Source organism: Vipera berus (assembly GCF_964194415.1).
Source record: "Vipera berus genome assembly, chromosome: Z".
NCBI lineage: Eukaryota > Metazoa > Chordata > Lepidosauria > Squamata > Viperidae > Vipera > Vipera berus.
In genome coordinates, this window is record NC_138205.1 from 45,060,600 (window position 1) to 45,076,320 (window position 15,721).

Consider the following 15,721-nt stretch of genomic DNA (forward strand, 5'->3'; position numbering starts at 1 on the left):
ACTGCTGGCTCATATTTAAGTGAGGTCCCATTGACAGTTACTGTTTTGAGCCAGATTTCGCCTAATATGTACTTGTACCGTTCTTTTTTCCTGCCTAAGTGTACAACCTTGCTTTTCTCCACGTTAAATTTCATGTTGTTGGATTGTTCAAGCCTGTCAAGATCGTTTTGGATCCTGATCTTGTCTTTTGGGGTGTTGGCTATTCCTGCCAGCTTACTGTCATTTGGAAATTTGATAAATCCTCCTTCTACTCCCTCATCTAAGTCATTTATGAAGATATTGAAGAGTGCTAGGCCTAAAACAGAAACCTGTGGCACCCCACTGCTTACTTCCCTCCATGTAGATGTATACCCTTAAGGATGACTTGTTGAGTATGATTTGTCAACCAGTTACAAATCCATCTGGTGGTGATGCTGTCTATTCCACATTTTTCTAGCCTACGAAGAAGTAGGTTTTGGTCTTCTTTCTGGAATGCCTTGCTGAAATCTAAATGTCCACAGCATTTCGCTGGTCTACTAGTTTAGTCACTGTCAAAGAATGAAATAAGATTGGTTTGACATGATCCGTTTTTAACAAACCCATGCTGGCTTTTAATTATAAAGTTATTTGTTTCTAGTTGTTCACAGATGTTTTTTATTATATTTTCAAGTGCAATTGTTTCAGGAAAGTATGCAATTAAATCTCCTCTCTTGTGTAAATAGAAAAAAAGAAATAATCCTGTAAATTGTGAGCCACACTAACACATTATTGCACAAATGAGATCTATATAATATAACAAAACCCAAGAAATTCTAGTACCTGTAGTTCAGTAAAATGCAAAAATGCATTGTTCAGCCTTGTTGAACAATGAAAACACAGTCCAAACATCTATTTTGTCTTTTTTCTGGATTTTTAACTACCTTGCCCAATGATTCAAAAGTCTGCATTCTATTTTATGAACCTTCAGCTAGATTATTAAAATTTCTTTCGTTAAGATGAGTAAGAATTAACTAATACAGATATTCTAGGTTTCTGTTTAGGAGAGGGGTGTCAAATTCGCAATGTCACGTGATGTGTCACAACGTATTGTGACTTTTTTGCCATTGCTGGCAATGGGGTGGACGTGGTTTCGCTATAATGCATCTGGCCTGTGGGCCATCAGTTTGACATCCATGGTTTTGGGATACTGTTTATAATTAGAAAACCAAAAGTGAAAGGAAGCACGTGGAGCAGAAGATATTTCAATGGCTTGAGTGCTAGCTCCTAGCAGTAGGTGATAAAAGTAATATGGATAGAATTGTCATTGCTGCAGTTTAAAAAGTGTTCCATACTTTTTAACATTTATATTTTATTGTGTTTTACTAATCTAGATGAAATGTTAATATATATTGCTAGTCCATACACTAAATAAATAAAATGAATATATCAAATGGATGGTAGAATATTCACTGTGGTTCAATTTTATCATTTCTGTACCATACCTTTTCAGAGGAGCTCAGAGCTGTTTGCAGGAAAATAAGAGGTATCTTAAATAAAAACATTCACATGCCATAAAACCCAGGCAGATCAAACAAAAGCTTTAACAATATTTAAACTGTTGCCTGAAACACTAGCTAGTATTGTAGCTCTATAGCTGATAGTATCACTTTGAATTCAACTATTGGCTTGTTGAAAAAGGAAGACCTGCCTTATTTATTTGACCTAGAAAGATAAATTGCAAGGTTGCCATTAAGTCTCAGTCCAACAATCCAATTTTAACACAGGATTCTATCACTCGTGATAACTCCAACTCACCTATCTGAACTTAACGGAAAGAACGACTGTGCAAAGTCTTCAACTTTGAGATGTGCGGACTTCGATTCCCAGAATTCCCCAGCCAGCACGAGAAACGCTGGTTTATTTATGTGATTTTGCATGAGTTCTATGAACCCATCTACTTAATTTTAGAGGGATAGGTGTATAAATTAAGCACCCTGCAAAATTTAGGGAACGCTTTTTACGCTTGTTTCTTTTTCCTCTGGTGATACAGAGATACAAACACAGTGACAAAAAACCCGATATAGGGACTCCTGCCTGAGCAGGGGACTGGACTAAAAGACCTCCAAGGTCCCTTCCATCTCTTTTCTGATTGATTGAAAACCCACAGAATAAATAACACTGGACGCGTCAATGTGATTTAGCGAAGCTCTTTCCGCAGCCCCTCCCATTCAGCTGTGACCTCCTTATCATGGTTACCGCTTAGCCCGACGTTTTTCCGTTTTCCACAACCCAAACCGGAAGAGGGTGGGGATATCAAGCGCGTGCGCATTGACCGGAGGCGTGCGCCGCATCGCCATTTTGTATGGCCGCCGGGCGGACATACGTCTGTTTCCGGATTGGAGGCTCCGGACCCGAGAAGGGGGAGTGCACGTCGTGGGTAAGCGAGGAGTCGCCGAAATCTAAAGTGGGCTTCTGGGAGACCAGGAGAGGTGATACCTTTCAGGGGGACTTTATCTGGGGAGAAAGGAGAACGGTGATGTTTGATGGAGGCTTGACATTTGACCTGGAAGTCAGGGGTCATGGGCTGCGGAGGAGGCGAGGCGTGGTGGCGTTAGAAAAAGGTGGCGTGAGAAGAGCGAAAAAGACGCAGGAGAGAGAGCAGCGTAGTTAAGTGGGACGTGTGTAATCAAGAGGTACTGCTTAAAGGATGCAGGTAGACATTTGCCAGAGAAGCACCAGATATTAATGTGAAGTCTCCCTGAGTCTGGTGAGATGGGCAAAGGGTTTTCTGGGGGCTGGAATTAGACATTTTCCTAGGTGTGGGGGTGAAAAGGTTCCTGTAAACTGCTTGTGGTAAAAAGTAAAAGCGTTAATAAAAAGAACAGTGATTTGGCAGATAGGTAAAGGTGCGGAAAATGATTGCAGTTCTTATGCGTGCGTCATTGATTTGATTGTATACCGTCAAGTTATTTTCGACGCCTTACGACCCTACAGATAGATTTTCTCCATGACGATCCGTCCTTGATCTGTTATTCCAGGTCTCCCAATGGTGAAGTAGTTCATTAGGGGGTTTGAAGTTTTCCGAGCCCTGGGTTCAGAAATGCACCTCATCTGAAAAGCTTGACGGGCAAAACAGGCTTAACCCTGCCTGGGTGCTTATGAGGGAGATGGGCAGAGGTGAATGAAGAAGCAATCAGTGTGTGCTAGATCATCACCAGTTGGGTTGGTTGTGTAAGGTTGGCAAAATGTTTCAACTGAAGTATATGCTTGAGGGAAGATTTCTGGGAAGTTTACATAGGGGTGGTTTGCTTATCTGTTGAAATTGAGGCAAGAACTGCAAATATTTGTAACACAGCTGTGCTTTTTCTTCCCTTATTTTAAGGGTGGGAGATGTCATGCAGACATTAAATGGATGGGGTGTGTGTGTAAAAGATAAAGTGGAGCTTCATCTGTACTTGGTTATTTTTGAATACCAAATATATTTTTCACTATATATTAGGTATCCTTGGAATCTTCAATACTAACCATAATTCAGTTACCATCAATTTCTGATCTAATCATTTTTGCTTTCTTTACAATCAAGGTATTTCCCAGGTCTTATGCTCCTCTTCCTCATTTGTTACACAATAGATATATTGTATGGTAGGTGTGGCCCCTTTTCAAAGGTGTGTGTGATCAGTCCAGAACATTAGGTGCCTTAAGAAATTGGGCATTCAAACCTGTGGAGTTGGAGCTAAATTGAAAGTTATCAGTGCTTGCCGGCTGTGGTATTTGTTCTCTAAATGGTGTTCTTTAAATTCCCAGCACACCTAAGTGTTAAGGGTATGAAACAACGTCATGTAGAAATACCTAAGTGGGACTGGAGATGCATTTTAAAACAGTTCCTGAAAAAATATTTCCTAAGTGAACAGAATGATAGCTTGTGACCTTCATAGAGTGTCTTCTGCTTACATGTACTTTGGAATACTTGCTCCTTGAGGATCTAAATTAGTCTACAGGGCTAAAATAATGGGTTGTGATTTGGGCTAAAGCCAGTTTTTGAAAATACACTACAGGGAAGCTTTGGATAGAGGCTTTTATTCTTGGGCTGTACCATATTTCAAATTAGTATAATTTATTTCTCTAACATAGTCATATTGCATTTTAGTTATACCTATAATTTTCAAATTAATTTTCAGTTTTGAGTACTTAATTGTATGCTGTTTCCATGCCAGTTCTAGTCAGCTACTATTCTGAAATAAAGTTCAATAGTAAAGATTAGAGAATTTCTTTGAGCTATTTTTCCTAGAGTTATATTGTACAAACACTTGTCAGGGATGAACTTTGTTATATCTAAGTTATTGTAGAAGAAATGTCCCCATTAAATATTTTAGTTGGATTTTGATTGCAGCTTCATGCTTCTAACATCCTGTTGCAAAATAATCTTTGATTTCTGTCTAATTTGATCATGGTGCCAAATTGGTATAATAATATATTTATAGAATAATAGAGCTGAAATAATGATCTAGAGCAGGGGTGTCAAACTGCCAGCCCATGGGCCGGATGCATCATCCAGAAGCTGTGCCCACCCCATTGCCGGCAATGGCAAAACAGTCCCGATATGTCTCACGACGTCACGTGACATCACGAGTTTGACATGTCTGATCTAGAGGATCAAGTCCAACTCCTTGCCCTGTGCAGGAATCCAAATTAAAACATCCTTAAAAATGATTGTCTGGTCTCCACTTGGAAACATTCTGATGAAAAATCATCTTCTACCTCTCAATTGGTTTCAGTGAAACTCAGTTGGTTTCATTGAGTGAATCTGATGGAGAGAAGGAAGGAAGGAAGGAAGGATTTAGCATGGTACATAAATCAAGTAACTGTTTAACACCTTTATGTTATTCTTATGTTCTTATTATCGATACCAGATTATTTTACACTGGGATAATTTCTGTTCCCTCTGTCTCTGAGAATTGGTTTAGTCTTCAGAATAGCCTGCCATTTGGAATATTGATGGAGACCTCAAATCAGATTATTGAAGGTGTTCTGACATTTCTTTTATATGTTTTTACTGTGGTTATACTATAAACTAGTCTGCATAAAAGCCTCTGTAATTTGTTAATTTCAGAATTTTATATTTTTAAAATGTTCATTTTATTGTCCTGTATTGGACAAAATCTGGTAAAAAGAATGGGCAATTATATATTATTTGGGCAAATTTTAGATAACTTAAGTGAGTAGCTAGCTGTAAAAACACAATATGTTGTCGATTCTATTGTACAGTATAACGTAATTTCCAGAGGACCATGCTGAAAAACAAGCAGTATAAATAATGGACATATTGGGAAAGGCAAGTATGATCCAAATCCCTGTAGTGAAGCTAAAGAAAGTATATTAACTTATTTTCAAGTTTATATTATTTTATGCATTTATATTGTTAGATGTCCAGATCACTAGGTTGAGATGAGCTGCCTTACAAATTTTCAAATGAAAGAAAGAAAGAAAAAGAAGTATATTAATGGAATCAGATAAAGAGTTCTTCAGGAAACGTTGTTATACATCAGCCATTACAAGTTTGTTCAGTGATGTGTATTTGGCATTTCTGTTGATTTATAGGTGTAATTTATCCATATATAGTAAGTATAAACATTTCTTTGTCTGAAATGATGGCTGTGGTATCATGTAATCCATGCTTATAGGAGATATTGGGATTCAGTAAATCTGGAAACCGATTTACTTTCTTCTGGAGTTTTTTTTTAACCTGGCTCATGATCATTATACAAATCGTTTTTACCATGGTTTTTAATGTTCTATTTAATATCACTAAATAAATTATTGATTTATATTCAATAATATATTAACTTATATTCAGATTTCTTTTAGTAATATTGAGTAATAATTCATTACAAAATATCTAATATTTTAAGTTTTCTTATTTGCTAATGTAGTAAAGTTTTCAAGTTAGGACTGCCATTTCTTTGTTTAACAGTTTGTTTAACAGTGGTGTCTGAATTACTTGGTAGCTCAACATAACCTTCTCCTAAATCAGGGGTCAGCAACCTGAAACAGTGAAAGAGCCACTCAGAACCGGTTCCCTCACAAAAGGAAAAACTGGGAGCCACAAAAAATGTGTGCGCATGTGCATACATGCGCACATGCACAGAACAGGGTTTGACTGAAGAGTGGAGCCAAGGTGAGATATGCACCTACCCTGCATATTTGAATTGATTGGTTTTTAGTCCCAGGTTGTTTTTTTTTTTTTTGGACTGCACATGGCAGAGGACTGGGAGCCGCAGGAGACGGCTGAAAGAGCCGCATGCGGCTCCGGAGCTGCGGGTTGCAGACCTGTGTCCTAAATGATTTCTTCAAGATCGCTAAGACATCAACTAGCAGAATTCTTAGTGTCATGGCCATATGGGCTGGGACTTCCGGGAATTGATGTCTGGATGTTGCTGGACTGCAGGAGACTGCTACAAAAATTGACAACAGGGTTGACAACAGTATTACATTGACTACAATTCCAGCTAAATTTCCAGTGGACTCAATACTACTATAGCTCAAAGCCTGAGGGAGGACAAACACAACAGAGAAGGCACATTTCCTTGGTCCTAGTGTTTCATTGTCTGATTTTTAATGTACAAATTAGAAAATAATATCACAAAGTTTATTTTACAGAAGCAAGCACCTCGAAGTTGCTGCATTCTTTCATTACTACTAAATTTCCTAAATGCCATCTAATCTTGGAATTCTAGAAATTGAGTCCATCTTGTAAAGGGGCAGGGGGATAATTGAGGAAAATAATGGTACATGACGTGTGATATTTTTTTTCTTGGCCAGTTGATTTGATGCACAAACATTAATTATTTAAAACTAATTATTTTATAGCTTTTGTTACTTTCAATCTACATCCCTAATAAAATCAGAATAAATGGGTTAAACTGAGTCAAAATTTCAATGTAATACCACTAAGCTGATCTAATTCTTATTAAATTCAGAGGGGAATAATTAAACTACAATTTTTCTAAATGTAGGTGGATATGTTATATTTGTGTTATAACATCAAAAGTCATGTTGCAACTCTAATGATCAGAGTGTAGTTTTTATTTAAAGTGAATTTTCCATTGGAGTGGAGTTGTGGAAGGAACATTCATCATATAATACCTTTGATTTGTGTTTTGAAGCATTCTTGCGGGATTATGGTTCTCTGAAACTGAATCTACACATAAAGCAGAGTAAAATGATTTAGTAGTTTTGCAGACTGTGATACCACTTGTGAATATATCACTGCATGTAAGTGCATCTTCCTATAATCAGAAAATCAACATATATGGTACTGTGCTTCTGGCCCAGTTGTTTATACTTTGTTGTTTTAGTTTTATGGGTATAAGGAGTTTTTAAGCATTACATGTTAATGCTACCTGCCTGCAGTCTAAAGCCAAGTAACAATTTAAAACAGTTGTTTAAATACATGAATACACAGGATGTAAAATAAGTTGATAAGGGGAATAGAATATAAATTCTTATTTAATGGATGTAATGTTTTTAATAATTGAAAATTTAATGTGAATGCTGTAATAGTTACTTTTTTCAGAAAACGAATTGTTTACAGACAAAAAATGCTAACTTCCTTTTTAGAAATCAGGTCAGGTTTAAATGACTGAACAATAGTCTTATGAAACACACACCTTTCTATAAAAATGGGGTAAGCCAGTTGGTAACCTGTTTGTCTACAGTGAGGGGAAAAATTATTTGATCCCCTGCTGATTTTGTACGTTTGCCCACTAACAAATGATCAGTCTATAATTTTAATGGTAGGTTTATTTTAACACTGAGAGACACAATAACAATAAAAAAATCCAGAAAAAGGCATTTCAAAAAAGTTGTAAATTAATTTGCATTTTAATGAGTGAAGTATTTGATCCCCTATCAATCAACCAGATTTCTGGCTCCCAGATGTCTTTTATACAGGTAATGAGCTGAGATTAGGAGCACTCTCTTAAAGGGAGTGCTCCTAATATCATCTTGTTACCTGTACGAGAGACACCTGTTCACAGAAGCAATCAATCAAACTTTCCACCATGGCCAAGACCAAAGTTGTGTCCAAGGATGTCAGGGAGAAGATTGTAGACCTTACACAAGGCTGGAATGGGCTACAAGACTATTGCCAAGCAGCTTGGTGACAAGGTGACAACAATTGGTGAAATTATTTGCAAATGGAAGAAATACAAAATAATTGTCTATCTCCCTCGGTCTGGGGCTCCATGTGGAGTTTCAGTGATCGTAAGCTGGGACCATAGTCACCAAGAAAACAATGGGTAACACACTACACCGTGGAGGACTGAAATCCTGCAGTTCCCGCAAGATCCCCCTCCTTAAGAAAGCACATGTACAGGCCCGTCTGAAGTTTGCCAGTGAACATCTGAATGATTCAGAGGAAAACTGGGTGAAAGTCTGCAATTAGTGCAGGTTCGCATCCCACCAGGCTCAAGGTTGACTCAGCCTTCCATCCTTCCGAGGTAGGTAAAATGAGGACCCAGATTGTTGGGGGCAATAAGCTGACTTTGTAATAATGCCGCTTGGGGGGGGGGCGAAAGCCCTAATAAGCAGGCATATACATAGAATGAAGGCTACTGCTAAGCTTGTAAGCCGCCCTGAGTCTTCGGAGAAGGGCGGGATATAAATAGGATTAAAAAAAAAAGTCTTGTGGTCAGATGAGACCAAAATCGAATTCTTTGGCATCAACTTAACTCGCCATGTTTGGAGGAATGCTGCCTATGACCCTAAGAATGCCATCCCCACCGTCAAACGTGGAGGTGGACACATTATGCTTTGGGAGTGTTTTTCTGCTAAGGGGACAGAACAACTTCACCACATCAAAGGGACAATGGACAGAGTCATGTACCATCAAATCTTGGATGAGAACTTCCTTCCCTCAGCCAGGGCATTGAAAATGGGTTGTGGATGGTTATTCCAGCAAGGCAAAGACCCAAAACATACAACCAAGGCAACAAAGGAGTGGCTTAAGAAGAAGCACATTAAGGTCCTGGAGTGGCCTAGCCAATCTCCAGACCTTAATCCCATAGAAAATCTATGGAGGGAGCTGAAGGTTCAAGCTTCCAAATGTCAGCCTCGAAACCTTAATGCAGGCATGTTAAACTGCCGGCCCACAGGCCAGATGTGTCATGCTGAAACCGCGCCCACCCCTTTGCTGGCAATGGGGAAAAAGTCCCGATACATTGCAGGATATCACATGACATCACGGATTTGACATGCCTGCTTTAATGCTTTGGAGAGGATCTGTAAAGGAGTGGAAGAAAATCCCTCCTCAGATGTTTGCAAATCTGGTGGCTAACTACAAGAAACGCCTGACCTCTGTGATTGTCAACAAAGGTTTTGCCACCAAGTACTAAGTTATGTTTTGCGAAGGGGTCAAATACTTATTTCACTCATTAAAATGCAAATCAATGTATGACTTTTTTTGAAATGTGTTGTCTGGATTTTTTTGTTATTCTGTTATTCTGTTATTAATCTAGTGCTGTTTCAATTTGCACCTTGACTCTAGAGGAGCTGGTAACCTAAATTGCTGGGCTAACAATGCTACTATGCCAGTTATTGCCTGTGACCCAATTTTTTTTTATGTGTTCTCTTACGTTGACTGGCTGGAAGTGGACCATATGCACTTCACAGGACTGCAGGCTTTGAAATACTGAAGAGTAGATTGGTGGAAATGTCTAATGGTAGACTTGGACAGTGCTGCACTGCTTGTTCATTTCAAATAGAACTCAAGAGCATGATTAATTTACTTAATTCAATTATCAGATTATTCATGTGATAGCTCTTTTAGTCCACACCAAAGGTGCCAATCAAGCAAAATCCCTTTATATAAAACCTGGTTTAATTTCAAACACCAGTGACACCCTAATGGGCATGTTCAGACCAGTAAGAACTTTTCCTGAGAGCTTGTCACCTGATCAAGCTATCTCCTACCATCTGTATTCTCTAGGTAGTTTCTGTTGCAATTTAGAAGGCCCAGTTTCCGCATGACTTCCCATTTCTTCCTGTATAAGCAGCCTTTCAAGTAAGCATTTCAGAATTCAAAAAGTGCTGTAAAATCTAGTGTTTACACTTAGTTGAGCCACGGGGGATTTTTAAAAAGTTTTAGATAACTTTGTGCCTCAAATAAATCTAACAAAAGTTATTGCTAATCAGTCTATGTGCAAACCAGTATAGTGTGATGGTTAAGGTTTTAATCGGAGCAAGACACAGATTCTAGTCTACCTTTAGCCACTGGAGTAGAGGAAATGCGGAGGAAGGCAGACAAACCATTCTAAAGTGGTCCCCTTTTTCACATTTCTAGCTATATTGCTGTATGGTCTCACTCTGGTCAAATTACTGGTAAATTCAGAGTTCTTAATGTTACTGCTGCCCACATCTTGATCCTGAATGTAAATATTGACTTCACATGTAAAAACTGGAATTTACATAGATGAGTCAGAAATTGTGAATCCTTCTCAATCTTATCTATTTGGTATCTCAGTGCAACACCAGTATAGGATGTAAAATCAGGGAAGGGTTACTATAGCTACTATTCTGTTCAGTATTCAGGTTTAGAAAAGACTTGGGTTTGCATGTTATTGCTTGATATTAAATGCCTAAAACAGATTGGGGAATTAGTGCATTGTTCCTTCTGTTGAGTACTATAATTTGAGGGAACACCTGCTGCCAGCATCAAGTTCCCTTCGTCCAGTGCGGTCGCAGAGGGAGGGTCTTCTCAGGGTGCCGGCGGTAAAAGATTGCCGGTGGATAACACCCAGGGAGAAGGCCTTTTCTGTGGGTGCGCCTGCCCTCTGGAACCAGCTGCCCGTGGAGCTCAGGACTGCCCCTGACCTACGCTCATTCCGCCGGGACCTGAAGACTTGGCTCTTTGAGCTCTCTGACCCAGGCTGGGAATTTTAACTGGGGTTTTATTTTCAGGGATAATTTAATCTTTCAATTCTCTTTTAACTTTGTATTTTATATTGATGTGATTTTAAAATGCCCTGTAAACCGCCCTGAGTCCTTCGGGAAAGGGCAGTATATAAATCTACCGTATATACTTGAGTATAAGCCGACTCGAGTATAAGCCGAGACCCCCAATTTCACCCCCAAAAACTGGAAAAAGTTATTGACTCGAGTATAAGCCGATCCGCCGTTCTGCAAGCCTCTGCCGCCAGCAGAGGCTCGATCCGCCATTTTGCAAGCCTGAATACACAGGAATACCCTGTGTGGCCGCGGCTCTCGGGGAAGCCCTGGCTGTCCGCTTCCTCGCTCCACGCTGCCATTCGGGGCCCGCGCGTTACCCGGGCAAATCGCGGCGCCCAGCAGGCGAGGAAACACGCCCGCTCCAGTCGCCCCCCCTTCCCTCAGGAGACGCGAAGCAAGTGACCGCCCGGAGCTTACCGAGGACTTGCGCGCGGCCGAGGTTTCGGTGCTTCCAGGATCGCGCGCACCTCCCCAAACCTCCCCAAACGTCGGCAGGTCTCCGTTCCTCCTGCCGACCTTTGGGGAGGTTTGGGCGCCTCCCCAAACCTCCCCAAACCTCGGCAGGTCTCCGTTCCTCCTGCCGACCTTTGGGGAGGTTTGGGCGCCTCCCCAAACCTCCCCAAACCTCGGCAGGTCTCCGTTCCTCCTGCCGACCTTTGGGGAGGTTTGGGCGCCTCCCCAAACCTCCCCAAACCTCGGCAGGTCTCCGTTCCTCCTGCCAACCTTTGGGGAGGTTTGGGCGCCTCCCCAAACCTCCCCAAACCTCGGCAGGTCTCCGTTCCTCCTGCTGACCTTTGGGGAGGTTTGGGCGCCTCCCCAAACCTCTGCAGGTCTCCGTTCCTCCGCGCAGACCTGCCGACCTTTGGGGAGGTTTGGGCGCCTCCCCAAACCTCGGCAGGTCTCCGTTCCTCCTGCCGACCTTTGGGGAGGTTTGGGCGCCTCCCCAAACCTCCCCAAACCTCGGCAGGTCTCCGTTCCTCCTGCCGACCTTTGGGGAGGTTTGGGCGCCTCCCCAAACCTCGGCAGGTCTCCGTTCCTCCTGCCGACCTTTGGGGAGGTTTGGGCGCCTCCCCAAACCTCGGCAGGTCTCCGTTCCTCCTGCCGACCTTTGGGGAGGTTTGGGCGCCTCCCCAAACCTCCCCAAACCTCGGCAGGTCTCCGTTCCTCCTGCCGACCTTTGGGGAGGTTTGGGCACCTCCCCAAACCTCGGCAGGTCTCCGTTCCTCCTGCCGACCTTTGGGGAGGTTTGGGCGCCTCCCCAAACCTCCCCAAACCTCTGCAGGTCTCCGTTCCTCCGCGCAGACCTGCCGACCTTTGGGGAGGTTTGGGCGCCTCCCCAAACCTCCCCAAACCTCGGCAGGTCTCCGTTCCTCCTGCCGACCTTTGGGGAGGTTTGGGCGCCTCCCCAAACCTCGGCAGGTCTCCGTTCCTCCTGCCGACCTTTGGGGAGGTTTGGGCGCCTCCCCAAACCTCCCCAAACCTCGGCAGGTCTCCGTTCCTCCGCGCAGACCTGCCGACCTTTGGGGAGGTTTGGGCGCCTCCCCAAACCTCCCCAAACCTCGGCAGGTCTCCGTTCCTCCGCGCAGACCTGCCGACCTTTGGGGAGGTTTGGGCGCCTCCCCAAACCTCCCCAAACCTCGGCAGGTCTCCGTTCCTCCTGCCGACCTTTGGGGAGGTTTGGGCGCCTCCCCAAACCTCGGCAGGTCTCCGTTCCTCCTGCCGACCTTTGGGGAGGTTTGGGCGCCTCCCCAAACCTCGGCAGGTCTCCATTCCTCCTGCCGACCTTTGGGGAGGTTTGGGCGCCTCCCCAAACCTCGGCAGGTCTCCGTTCCTCCTGCCGACCTTTGGGGAGGTTTGGGCGCCTCCCCAAACCTCCCCAAACCTCGGCAGGTCTCCGTTCCTCCGCGCAGACCTGCCGACCTTTGGGGAGGTTTGGGCGCCTCCCCAAACCTCCCCAAACCTCGGCAGGTCTCCGTTCCTCCTGCCGACCTTTGGGGAGGTTTGGGCGCCTCCCCAAACCTCGGCAGGTCTCCGTTCCTCCTGCCGACCTTTGGGGAGGTTTGGGCGCCTCCCCAAACCTCGGCAGGTCTCCGTTCCTCCGCGCAGACCTGCCGACCTTTGGGGAGGTTTGGGCGCCTCCCCAAACCTCCCCAAACCTTGGCAGGTCTCCGTTCTTCCTGCCGACCTTTGGGGAGGTTTGGGCGCCTCCCCAAACCTCGGCAGGTCTCCGTTCCTCCGCGCAGACCTGCCGACGTTTGGGGAGGTTTGGGCGCCTCCCCAAACCTCCCCAAACCTCGGCAGGTCTCCGTTCCTCCGCGCAGACCTGCCGACCTTTGGGGAGGTTTGGGCGCCTCCCCAAACCTCGGCAGGTCTCCGTTCCTGTTTGGGGAGGTTTGGGCGCCTCCCCAAACCTCCCCAAACCTCGGCAGGTCTCCGTTCCTCCGCGCAGACCTGCCGACGTTTGGGGAGGTTTGGGCGCCTCCCCAAACCTCGGCAGGTCTCCGTTCCTCCGCGCAGACCTGCCGACGTTTGGGGAGGCGCCCAAACCTCCCCAAAGGTCGGCAGGAGGAACGGAGACCTGCCGAGGTTTGGGGAGGTTTGGGGAGGCGCCCAAACCTCCCCAAAGGTCGGCAGGAAGAACGGAGACCTGCCGAGGTTTGGGGAGGTTTGGGGAGGCGCCCAAACCTCCCCAAACGTCGGCAGGTCTGCGCGGAGGAACGGAGACCTGCCGAGGTTTGCGGAGGTTTGGGGAGGCGCCCAAACCTCCCCAAACAGGAACGGAGACCTGCCGAGGTTTGGGGAGGTTTGGGGAGGCGCCCAAACCTCCCCAAAGGTCGGCAGGTCTGCGCGGAGGAACGGAGACCTGCCGAGGTTTGGGGAGGCGCCCAAACCTCCCCAAACAGGAACGGAGACCTGCCGAGGTTTGGGGAGGTTTGGGGAGGCGCCCAAACCTCCCCAAACGTCGGCAGGTCTGCGCGGAGGAACGGAGACCTGCCGAGGTTTGGGGAGGTTTGGGGAGGCGCCCAAACCTCCCCAAACAGGAACGGAGACCTGCCGAGGTTTGGGGAGGTTTGGGGAGGCGCCCAAACCTCCCCAAACGTCGGCAGGTCTGCGCGGAGGAACGGAGACCTGCCGAGGTTTGCGGAGGTTTGGGGAGGCGCCCAAACCTCCCCAAACAGGAACGGAGACCTGCCGAGGTTTGGGGAGGTTTGGGGAGGCGCCCAAACCTCCCCAAACGTCGGCAGGTCTGCGCGGAGGAACGGAGACCTGCCGAGGTTTGGGGACGTTTGGGGAGGCGCCCAAACCTCCCCAAACAGGAACGGAGACCTGCCGAGGTTTGGGGACGTTTGGGGAGGCGCCCAAACCTCCCCAAAGGTCGGCAGGTCTGCGCGGAGGAACGGAGACCTGCCGAGGTTTGGGGAGGCGCCCAAACCTCCCCAAAGGTCGGCAGGAGGAACGGAGACCTGCCGAGGTTTGGGGAGGTTTGGGGAGGCGCCCAAACCTCCCCAAAGGTCGGCAGGAGGAACGGAGACCTGCCGAGGTTTGGGGAGGTTTGGGGAGGCGCCCAAACCTCCCCAAACGTCGGCAGGTCTGCGCGGAGGAACGGAGACCTGCCGAGGTTTGGGGAGGCGCCCAAACCTCCCCAAACGTCGGCAGGAGGAACGGAGACCTGCCGAGGTTTGGGGCGGTTTGGGGAGGCGCCCAAACCTCCCCAAACGTCGGCAGGTCTGCGCGGAGGAACGGAGACCTGCCGAGGTTTGGGGAGGCGCCCAAACCTCCCCAAAGGTCGGCAGGAGGAACGGAGACCTGCCGAGGTTTGGGGAGGTTTGGGGAGGCGCCCAAACCTCCCCAAAGGTCGGCAGGAGGAACGGAGACCTGCCGAGGTTTGGGGAGGTTTGGGGAGGCGCCCAAACCTCCCCAAAGGTCGGCAGGAAGAACGGAGACCTGCCGAGGTTTGGGGAGGTTTGGGGAGGCGCCCAAACCTCCCCAAACAGGAACGGAGACCTGCCGAGGTTTGGGGAGGTTTGGGGAGGCGCCCAAACCTCCCCAAACGTTGGCAGGTCTGCGCGGAGGAACGGAGACCTGCCGAGGTTTGGGGAGGCGCCCAAACCTCCCCAAAGGTCGGCAGGAAGAACGGAGACCTGCCGAGGTTTGGGGAGGTTTGGGGAGGCGCCCAAACCTCCCCAAACGTCGGCAGGTCTGCGCGGAGGAACGGAGACCTGCCAAGGTTTGGGGAGGTTTGGGGAGGCGCCCAAACCTCCCCAAACAGGAACGGAGACCTGCCGAGGTTTGGGGAGGTTTGGGGAGGCGCCCAAACCTCCCCAAACGTCGGCAGGTCTGCGCGGAGGAACGGAGACCTGCCGAGGTTTGGGGAGGCGCCCAAACCTCCCCAAACGTCGGCAGGAGGAACGGAGACCTGCCGAGGTTTGGGGCGGTTTGGGGAGGCGCCCAAACCTCCCCAAACGTCGGCAGGTCTGCGCGGAGGAACGGAGACCTGCCGAGGTTTGGGGAGGCGCCCAAACCTCCCCAAAGGTCGGCAGGAGGAACGGAGACCTGCCGAGGTTTGGGGAGGTTTGGGGAGGCGCCCAAACCTCCCCAAAGGTCGGCAGGAGGAACGGAAACCTGCCGAGGTTTGGGGAGGCGCCCAAACCTCCCCAAACGTCGGCAAGTCTCCGTTCCTCCGCGCCCTGCCTGCCTGCTTCTTTCCGCTGCGGAAAGAAGCAGGCAGGCAAGGCGCGGAGCTCCGGAGACCTGCCGA

At 46.7% G+C, this 15,721-nt stretch overlaps 1 protein-coding gene across 5 annotated transcripts in view; it reads left to right on the plus strand.

Moving 5' to 3' along the window:
* Positions 1–2,330: 2,330 nt before the first annotated feature.
* WIPF2 (WAS/WASL interacting protein family member 2) overlaps positions 2,331–15,721 on the plus strand; it is a 44,523-nt gene continuing 31,132 nt past the window's right edge. For 2 of the 5 annotated variants that reach the window (XR_014028461.1, XM_081343632.1), the window contains exon 1: positions 2,572–2,651. The gene's annotated coding sequence lies outside the window, so the exon portion shown is untranslated. Of the gene's footprint in view, positions 2,396–2,561; positions 2,726–15,721 lie in introns of those variants that run through there. The other 3 variants (XR_014028459.1, XR_014028460.1, XR_014028462.1) reach the window with 3 other exon arrangements.